The sequence below is a fragment of the Alnus glutinosa genome, chromosome 2 (genome assembly GCF_958979055.1).
Source record: "Alnus glutinosa chromosome 2, dhAlnGlut1.1, whole genome shotgun sequence".
NCBI classification, from domain to species: domain Eukaryota; kingdom Viridiplantae; phylum Streptophyta; class Magnoliopsida; order Fagales; family Betulaceae; genus Alnus; species Alnus glutinosa.
In genome coordinates, this window is record NC_084887.1 from 37271245 (window position 1) to 37282094 (window position 10850).

Here is a 10850-nt window from a genome sequence, read left to right on the forward strand (position 1 = left end):
AATTACTCTTCGTCTGCCACTCTGTACTTGCTACTGTGAAGGGCGCGTCTTTTCAACAGTTCAAACATTTAAATCTTACCGCTTCTTTTTCCAATGACGACGTCAGCTCTGTACCGCCGCCCTTTTGTCATCATGAAACGGTATTGTCGAGGCAGTGCATTTAATCCTGGAATACGGAAGGCGCGCCTTTTCACCTTCGAAAATTTTGAATCGACAGCGCCTTTTGGTATTTCAGACACGTAGGGGAGGGGGTATTTAAAGTTTTGAACAGTTTACTGTTCATTCCTCGTCACTTACCTACTTTCTCTCTCGATCCCCATTGTTGAACTTTCCTTTCTCTGTATTTTCTGTTTCCACCCTTCTTCTTTCTTCTATGGCTCCCAAGAAGACTGTCTCAACTGCTGCCGCCTCATCTCGGGCTCGGACAAAGAGGTCCGACGGCTCTGTGGATCTTTCTCCTTTGGAGAGCAGGGTCGACACCATCATCTTTGCAAAGCATGAGGGTGTCCTTCGTTCAAACTATGAAATTTCTCCAACAGTGAAGTTGTTTTATCAGGCGCCTGGAGCTCGAATCATCAACGGTGGCGACGTTACCCTGTATGAGAGAATGTTTCTTGCCGGGCTCCGATTACCATTTCCGGAGATTGCTCGTGACTTCGTCCTTTTTCTAATGATCGCACCCAGTCAAATAATGCCCAATGCTTGGCGGTATCTGTTTGCCTCTTACATCCTTTGGAGGCTTGTGTTGAAGAAGGAGATGAAAATCCGGCAATTTTTCAATATCTACAGACCGAGGCAGACTTCAGAGGGGATGATTGAACTCTGTGTTCGTCACCCGCCTGTCTTCATCAAGCTCAAGAGTGGGCTAACGAACAACAAATTCTGGGAGATGCAATTTTTCAGAGTTTTCGGGGAGTGGGAATGCCCCGAAGGCACTCTTCTTCCTGAAGACCGTATGATGCCTCGGACTTGGCAATTGCTACGACCTGACCGAAGCGACCCCCCTTCACTCAGTGTATCCGAACTGGAGGATGTCAAAGAGATAAGTGGGTGGTCGGCTGCTAGGGTCAAGGCCGAAAGGTTTGAAGAAGTCGATTTTGACAGTCTTGTTACTGAGGAGAATTTAAGGCAATTTCTCGGATACGACATCCCGAGAGACAAACAGCTCATTACTAAGAGGGGAGCTATTAAGAAGAGGAATGACGCTCCTCCATCTCCGAGGCCTGCTACTAAGAAGAGGTCGTTCAAAAATTCCGAAGAAGTTCTCGGGGATGTTCCTGTGCAAAAGAAACAGAAAATTCCTTTGGCTGCCTTGGGTGCAAGGAGAACTCCTCATTCGGCTCCGTCGTCTGGAGCGAACGTTGAAGAGGGATCTGCAAGCTTTCGGGGTTTCATTCCCGAGGTTTCTCTCACACCCGAGGTTAGTCCTGCTCCGTCCTTTGTTCTACGGGATGAGTCTGGCTCCGAGGCCTCGTTCCAGGGTGAACAATGTGCGGAAACTTCTTTTGCTGAACCTCCTCTCGGGACTTCGACAACGGATGCCCCGGAACCCGAGTCGACAACGGACGCCCCGGAACCCGAAAGGTCTGGAGAAGGAGATTGGAATGTACCTGAGGCCCGAGACATTCCCGTCGCGCGCAGGGTGAAGCATCCAGCCAGGAAGCGGAAGTTCACAGCCCAGGATCGAATCGCTGAAAAGCTTTTGGAGGCCGAGCGGATGTGGGGCAAGGCGGTTATAAGACCTTCTGATGCCGAGGAAGTGCGCCAAGAGCCTATCGCTTCAAGTGATGAATCTCTAGAAGAGATGGGTGAAGAAGTGGGCACCCCCCGAGCTGAGCCTCTTGTTGAGGAGTTTGAAGTTGAAGGTATTCCCCGAACTCCTTCTTCGGAACGTCCAGAAACACCACCGCTTCCCGAGGAAAACCTTGAAACGGGGCCTGCCACCCCCCAAGCGTCTGTGCAGCTTGGAACTCATAACGGAGTACCTGAGGCTGACAATGTCGAAGAGCCTAGCCCCTCTCGGGAAGTGGTTGATTAGGAGGTGCCGTGCTCTGCTTCTGAAGCTCAAGATGCGGGTCAACCCGAAGTGACTCCCCATCTCGGAGTGCCTGAGGGGTCTCGGATCGGCTCTGAGAGTGTCCTTCCTGAAGCTGGTGTGCTTCCCGAGACTTCGACTAGGAGCGAGTCTAGATTAAGATCTGATGGGTCCGAAGCGGCTCCAAGTGTAGGGACTGTACCTAATGTGGGTCCTAGCTCTTCCTCTAGGGTCTCGGCCGGTTTCGAAGTTTTAGGCAGGGGTCTTCTGGGTCATCCGATGGAGGCTATAAAGAACCTAATCCCCGAAGGGTATCTGGGAAATGCAGGGGCGTCTTCTCCCGAGAAGATCGCTCAAGGCATTCTTATCTCCCATTATCAAGTAAGTTTCTGGAGCTAGGCCTTTTCATTCTGTTTGCATCTTGCTTCTGACTTTGCTTACTTTTCTCTACGTAGCTCCTTGTGAAGATGACCGCCCTCTGGCAGAAGTATGAGAATCGTCTTGCGCCCCCGCCTACTCCTGCCCCCGAAGTGCAAGCTCGTATCTCGGGTTTAGAGAACGAAGTCGCGACGCTGAAGTCTCTTCTTCAGTCCAAGGACGAGGAACTCGCCTCTCGGGACTCGATCATATCCGAGATGCGTTCTGCCAATGCTCGTTTGAGGAACGAAGTACTGGAGGCCAATGATCGGTACACGCGTTCTGTTGCAAGTCTTTCTTCCGAGCTGGATCTCGCAGATCAATTGTCTATCCGTTTGTCGGCCGTGCAGAACGAATGCTCTGAGGCGTGCAAAAATGCTTTGAGCACCGAAGCCGAAAAGGACAAGCTCAAAGATGAAGTTGAAAGACTTGCGGCCGAGAGAGATAAAGCTGTTAAGGCGCAGGATCACTCGGAGAGTCTCTTAATTCGGCTTAGGGCTAGATATGACGCCGATCGGGCAAAGCTCAAGCGTTATTTGAAGCAGTTGAGCTATGCACCACATCTTCGGGATCAGAGTTGGGCTCGGGGTTGCCATTGGGGTTTCAAAAATTTTCGAACCTTGGTGACAAATCCCCAATATAAATTTGACCCCAAGACGGTTGGACCGATGCTTGTGGGTTTTCCTGAAGAAGCCATCCAGGAGATGGAGGAGTTCGGTAAGGACTTCATGCCTGATGTTCCGAATTGGGGTCTTGACGCGCCAGATCCCCGAGAAGATCCTCTTGATGATCCTGCCCGCTAGAAGCTGTGCCTTGTCCTGAACTCTTCCTTCTTTTTTTTTTCTTTTTTTTTTTTTAACCTATACAAAACTTTGAATATGAAATTTTTTGAATGAAACTTTTACCTTTTAATTCTTTCTTTTCTGATTGTGGCATTCGAAGAAGCCTTTTACTTAGGCGTTTTTCTTTTATGTAGTCTTTTCGTATCCTCTGAGGAATAGAATATCTTTTTCTGTTCTCGGTGTTGGACTAGCCGAGAGACTTTTCCTGCTCTCGGTGTTGACGAACCGAGAGACTTTTCCTGCTCTCGGTGTTGACGAACCGAGAGACTTTTCCTGCTCTCGGTGTTGAAGGACCGAGAGACTTTTCCTGCTCTCGGTGTTGAATGACCGAGAGACTTTTCCTGCTCTCGGTGTTGACGAACCGAGAGACTTTTCCTGCTCTCGGTGTTGACGAACCGAGAGATTTTTCCTGCTCTCGGTGTTGACAAACCGAGAGACTTTTCCTGCTCTCGGTGTTGAAGGACCGAGAGACTTTTCCTATGTATGAATCGGATTGATTCTTGGATTTCTACGATTGTCAATAGATACTGGAAGTAGACATTCTTTATTGAATATGAAATTGTTTGTAAAAAGCTGAAAAAGAAAACAATAAATTACATAAAATATTTCTTCAGGTGCTCGGCATTCCATGATCTCGGAAGTATCTTCCCTCTTTCGGTCATCAAGGGATAAGCTCCCTTCTGATGGCATCCTATTACCTTGTAGGGACCTTCCCATACGGGTCCCATTTTGCCTTCCATTGGATCTTTCGTCATTAAGCTCACCTTCCTGAGTACCCAATCACCGAGCTGGAACTTTCTGGGCACCACCTGCTTGTTAAAGTACCGAGCCGTTCGATTCTGATACGCCGCCCATGTGACATGAGCGTCGTCTCTTTTCTCCTGCAACAGATCCAGGTGTACTTTAGCACTCTCATCGTTGAGTCCTGGATTGTAGTGAGCCACACGAAAGCTTGGAGATCCTACTTCCACAGGTATTACCGCCTCGGTTCCATACGTAAGTGAGAATGGTGTCTCGCCCGTTGGAGTTCTTCTGGTGGTTCGGTACGACCACAACACCTCTGGAACGTATTCAACCCATGCTCCTTTCTTCTTATCAAGCTTTTTCTTCAGGATCTTTACCAGGGTCTTGTTCGTCGCCTCTACCTGACCGTTCGCCTTTGGGTATTGTACCGAAGCATAATGGTTTCCGATACGGAGCTCTGAACACCACTTCCGAAATGGTTCACAGTCAAACTGCTTCCCATTATCTGTGACGAAAGCATGAGGAATCCCAAACCGGCATACCACTGACTTCCAGAGGAAAGTTATGGCGTTCGCTGTAGTTATAGCTGCTAATGCTTCTGCTTCGGCCCATTTAGTAAAGTAGTCTACAGCTACAATCAAGAACTTCCGTCCACCTTTTCCTATCGGCATTGGACCAACTATATCCACTCCCCATTTCGCAAATGGCCACGGAGAAGTGAAGGGGGTGAGCTTCTTGGGACTAGCTTTCATGATTCTTGCGAATCTCTGGCATTTGTCACAGGTCTTGACGAGAAGAGCTGAATCTTTCTTGATCGTAGGCCAATAGTAACCTGCTCGGATGGTTTTTTGTGCCAGCATCCTTCCTCCTGAGTGGTCTTCGCACACACCTTCATGAATTTCCCTGAGAACATAATTCGACTCGGCCTTGGAGAGGCATTTGAGAAGGGGTTCGGAATATCCTCTTTTGTACAGTATCTCCCCGAGAAGGCAAAACCGTGCTGCTTGTATCTTCACCCTCCGAGCCGCAACTTTATCTTCGGGCAGCAACCCATGTCTGAGGAACTGGATAATGTCCCTTGCCCACTCTGGCTCCTCTGGTGCTGAGTCTACTTCCATAACCTTGGTCCTCGGGGCTATCGAAGGTTCGGTCAGAACAATAATTTGCCTTCTTGATGCTTCAATCTCTTCCTCTGTTCCTGACGCGATCTTTGAGAATTCATCGGCTCGGATGTTTTCCTCCCGAGGTATTTTTGTGATGACGAACCTTTCGAAATAGGATTAGAATCACCGTACCTCTTCCAAATACCTAGCCATTCTATCTTCTTGTGCTTCGAATTGCCCTTGGACTTGGCCTACGACCACCTGAGAGTCACTCCGGATTTCAACATTAGTTGCCTCCATCTCTCGGGATAATGCTAATCCTGCTATCACCGCTTCGTACTCAGCTTCATTGTTCGTCGTAACGAAATCCAGTTTTACAGCAAAACCGAACTCTTGCCCTTCGGGATTCCTGAGGAGAACTCCTACTCCGCTTCTGCTCTGTGTAGAAGAGCCATCTACAAACACAACCCAGGTTGACTCCTTGGGAAGTTCTTCTGCTTCAGGAATGTTGCAGAATTCTGCCAGGAAATCTGCTAGAACCTGTCCTTTGATAGCCGTCCGAGGATGAAACTCGATATCAAATTGTCCGAGTTCCACCGCCCAGTTGACTAATCTTCCCGAGAGGTCAGGTTTTTGCAACACCTTCTTCATCGGATACTCGGTTAAAACTCTGATAGCGTGAGCCTGAAAGTATGGCCTCAATCTTCTGGCTGAGATGATCAAGGCGAACGCCAACTTCTCAATTCGAGGATACCTCCCCTCCGCGCCATGCAGTGCTTTACTTGTAAAGTAAACCGGTCTCTGAACCTCTGAATCTTCTCGGACCAGCACCGAGCTTACTGCTGAGGGAGAGACTGCCAGATAGAGATAAAGAATCTCCCCTTCGGTTGGGCGGCTCAACAGTGGTGGGTTGGCCAGATATTCTTTCAACTTTTTGAAAGCTTCCTCACACTCCTCACTCCATATAAATGCTTTTCGTAAAATTTTAAAGAAGGGAAGGCACTTATCTGTCGACCGTGATATGAAACGGTTCAAGGCCGCAATCCTTCCTGTCAGCCGTTGGAGTTGTTTTGTTGTTCTCGGGGCTTCCATCTCGAGGACAGCTCTGACCTTCTCTGGATTAGCTTCAATGCCCCTTTGTGACACCATAAACCCCAGAAACTTGCCTGAAGAAACTCCGAAGGCACACTTCACGGGGTTGAGCTTCATGTTGTATTTTCTTAGAGTCTGAAAAGTTTCTCGGAGGTCTTCTATGTGTCTGTTTGCCCGAACACTTTTAACCAGCAGGTCATCTACGTATGCCTCAACGTTTCGGCCAATTTGACTTTGAAACATCCGGTTCACAAGTCTTTGATATGTAGCTCCAGCATTCTTCAGTCCGAAGGGCATCATCTTATAGCAGTAAAGTCCTCGGTCTGTGATGAAAGCAGTTTTATCCTGGTCTGTTTCTTCCATGCAGATCTGATTGTACCCCGAGAAGGCATCCATGAAGCTTAAGAGCTCATGTCCGGCTGTCGAATCCACCAATAAATCTATCCGAGGCAGGGGAAAGCTATCCTTCGGACATGCTTTATTCAGGTCGGTGAAATCTACACACATCCTCCACTTCCCGTTTGACTTCTTCACCAGTACTACATTGGCCAGCCATTCGGGATAATCCACCTCTCGGATGAATCCAGCTTTCAGCAACTTCTCTACTTCTTCAGCAACAGCCATGTTTCGTTCGGCAGCAAAAGCTCTTCTTCTCTGCTTCACAGGGCGATAATTGGGATCCACATTCAGCTTATGGACAATAACCGAGGGATCAATCCCCGGCATATCTTCATGGCTCCAGGCAAATACATCTTTGTTGCGCCTCAAGAACGCCACCAGATCTTCCTTCATGGGTTGAGGGAGTTGTGAGCCTATATGAACTTTCTTTCTCGAGTCGCCTATCTCGAACTCCTCCAAGGCTTCCACAGGCTCCCCCAACGGTGATTGCTATTTTCCATCCTCCTTAGTTTTCTCTCCCCGACCGTGCTGCCTCGGGGTATCTTTCAAGGACAGATTGTAGCATCTCCTAGCTTCCTTCTGGTCTCCTTTTACCTCTCCAACTCCTTCTTCTGTTGGAAACTTCATGCTGAGATGCGGTGTTGAAGTCACCGCTTTGAAGTCGTTAAGAGCCGTACGTCCTATAATGGCATTGTAGGCCGAGACCTTATCAACTATTAGGAATTTCACCATAATGACTTTCTGCCTTGGATAAGTCCCGGCTGTCACAGGTAAATCGATAGAACCGAGAGGCAACACCTTCTCTCCAGCAAAACCCTGTAGCTGGCACGAGACTGGAACCAGCTTTTCTGATGGAACACCCATGTGATCGAAAGCTGATTTAAAAAGAATATCAGCCGAGCTCCCAGTATCAATGAGGATCCGCCGGGTCTGATAATTTGCTATGGTCAAGGTGACCACAAGGGCGTCTGTGTGCGGAAGCGAGACTCCAGCATAATCATCATCAGAAAACCCTATAACCAGAGGGTCATATTTCCGAGACTTTGGGGGCTTCTGGACTGAGTAAACTTCGAAATCATCTAGCTGCCTGGCATACGCTTTTCGAGCCGAGTTGGACTCACCTCCTCCTCCGAATCCTCCCGAGATGGTGTGAATGATAGGGAGATTGCCTTGCTGCGCCCCCCGAGGCCTGCTTCTACTTCTCCCTCTTCTTTCATCCCTCCGAGGCCGAGGTGCTGGCTCTCGGCTTCTTTCTCTTCTTTCATCTTGTCTCGGTTGATAGTTTCTTCTATTATCCCGATCCTCTTCCCTCCTAGGCCTCGGATAGTGATCTCGCTCCTGTTGATTCCTCTCATTGACGAGGAATCGGACTAGCTTCCCATTCTCAATGAATTTCTCGATCAACTGCCTCAACGAGACACACTGCTCGGTCAGATGACCGCGTGAATTGTGGAAGGCACAGTACTTGTGAGCCAAGTGCGGAGGGGGATTTCCTTGAATGGGCCTCGGTCTCTGGTAATTCGGATCTTTCTTGAGTTCCATGAGCACCTCGGTGATGGAGGTGTTCAACGGTGTCCACTTGTAATCTCCGAAATTTTTCTTCGCCTTCTTATACTCTGCGGGACCAGCATTCTGTATGGGCTCAGGATTCTTCTTTTTCTTAGGCTTCTTGGTGGACGGCTGTTGTTGTTGCTGGGAATTATTGAGGAGGGCTCGGAGCGTTTCTTCCTGGTTGATGTACCTGTCCATCTTCACCATAAAGGTTTGAAGATCTTTCGGCGGTTTCAACGCCAATTCTGCCATCAGAGGTCCATCTTTTTTCAAACCTTGAAAAATCGCACCGTAAATGAAGTCGTCTGGTGCACTCTCTGTGTCCAGCTTCTCCTGGTTGAACCTCCACAGATAGTCTTTTAGAGACTCATTCGGTCCCTGCTGTACAGAGAGTAAGTATCCTCGGGGTTTTCTTCTAGCTCTCCCAGATACGAACTGGGCCAGGAATTTTCTTCCAAGGGTGTCGAAGCAATCAATCGACCTTGGTGTGAGATTCCTGAGCCAGTCTCGGGCCTTTCCTGACAAGGTGAGAGGAAAAGCTCGGCATGCCACAGCATCTGGTGTCTTGTGCAGGGAGACATGGGACCGGAAATTGTCCAAGTGCTCCACTGGATCTTCACTGCCTGAGAAGACAGGAATGTCAGGTACCTTGAATTTTCCAGGTAAGTCGCAATTGGACACTTCCTCGGTGAATATGGACTCCTTATGCTGGAAGAGGTTGTCAACAAGGGACTCCTTCCCATCACGCTTCTGGTCAATCGTCTTTGACAGCACGTCATATTTTGCGCCTAGATCCTGGACCATCTTCTGCAACCTCCTTTCTGCCTCCGTGGGTGGAACCGGATTGATGGGCTCTCCATGGTTCTTGTTCCGCCCGTCTCTCTTTCCATGATTCTCATTCCGCCCGTCTCTCTCTTCATGATTCTCGTTCCGCCCGTCTCTCTCTTCATGATTTTCGTTCCCCCCGTCTCTCTCTCCTGACCCTTCGAGGTTTCCCTCAAGGTTTGTCCCATCGGCTGCATCATGATTGAACGGCGGCGGAGTTCGTGCGGCTAGGAGCACAGCATTCTGAGCTAGCAAATCCTCCACATTCTTCTGCGCCTGGGCCAACTGCTGACTCAGTTGGGCTATCCGGGCCTCTGGTCCTGCAGATTCTGCTTCTCCACGAGCATCGTCTCGGCTGGTAGGCGGTACGTCGTTTTGGATCGACTTGGAACGTCTTGTCGTCACCATCGCAGATTTGTTTTTCGTAAGAACAATTGATCGTTCCCACAGACGGCGCCAAACTGTTGGTACAGTTTCCGGTATGGTGACGTGTTGCCTAAAGATTCGCTGCTGATTTCTACCGAATACCTCAATCCTGCAAAAAGAACAAACAACTCGTCGGGGGTGCCGACCACGCCCACTCCGATGCCTAAGTCAGTCTAAATCAGTTTTCTGCAGAGTATTCTGAATCTTAATCTCAAGAGCTTAGAGAATTCGTGTCTTTATACCTGGTGTGACGGTCTTTATTTATAGGCCGGACCTTCTTGACACCTAGTTGGATTAGGAATTTGAGTCCTAGCCTGGTTGAACTTTAACTATATCTTCAGGGAATTCGAGTAGGAGTGTGAAGTCCGTAGTTGATCGCGTTTGTACTTCTTTAAACTTGATTCCGTGTCAATAACCATTTTATCCCATAAATTATGGATCTGTAGTTTATCCCTGATCTTCTGGAATTTTATCCTTATCGCACTCTAAGACGAGTGTGGCGCATGGCACCTTTTAGAAGACTGTTGCACATTTCAGCCAACCTCCGAGGCGATGATATCCGAGATGTGTTCGCTCCGACCTGGAGATCTCGGGATATATCCGTACCACAACGGGGTTGTGTAAGTCCGAGATGTTTATACTCCGAGATGTTGACACATCCAATAGATATCACCCCGACTCGATATCACACCGACTCGATATCACACCGACTCGATATCATACCGAGGCGTTATTACTCTGAGACACAAATATCCGAGATATGCTCGCTCCATTCAGACTAGGAGATCTCGGGATGTTCCACATACCGTAACCTGGAGTGTTAAGACCGAGGTGTCGTTATGCCTCCGAGATGTATTTGCACCGAGACGTCGTTATACCTCCGAGATATATTTATACCTAGGCAATCTTTTCTTTACTGGCCGAAATAAATGTCCGAGGCATAGATCCGAGATGTTTCTGAATCCACGTGTCTCTAGGGTTAATTTTATCCCTAACAAAGTTATTTGAGATGTAAATGAATTGAGTTAATGTGAAGAAGTTAGAATGATCATTTATATCCTATAAATACTCATGTAATTAAGTTATTTTTAATCAAGTTGAATAAAAGAATACAAAGTCCTTTATCAATTTCTTATATTTCTTCCTTGTCATTCTCTCTCTTAGTGTGTGTGGTTTCCAATTTCCAACATTTTTATGATCCTATTATGTATGTAATAATATATATTCGAATGAGAAATGTGATCTCAGTGGCCACTTCCTAGCTAGCTGCTGGTGTTTGCCATGTCAACAATATTTTATTTCTTGGTTTATTCTCTTTCCCTAATTTACTAGGTTTATTTGTTTACCACTCATAACTTCAACATACAAGTCAATATAATTAAGCGTACTTTGGCTCTCTCTCTCTCTCCTCTCTTT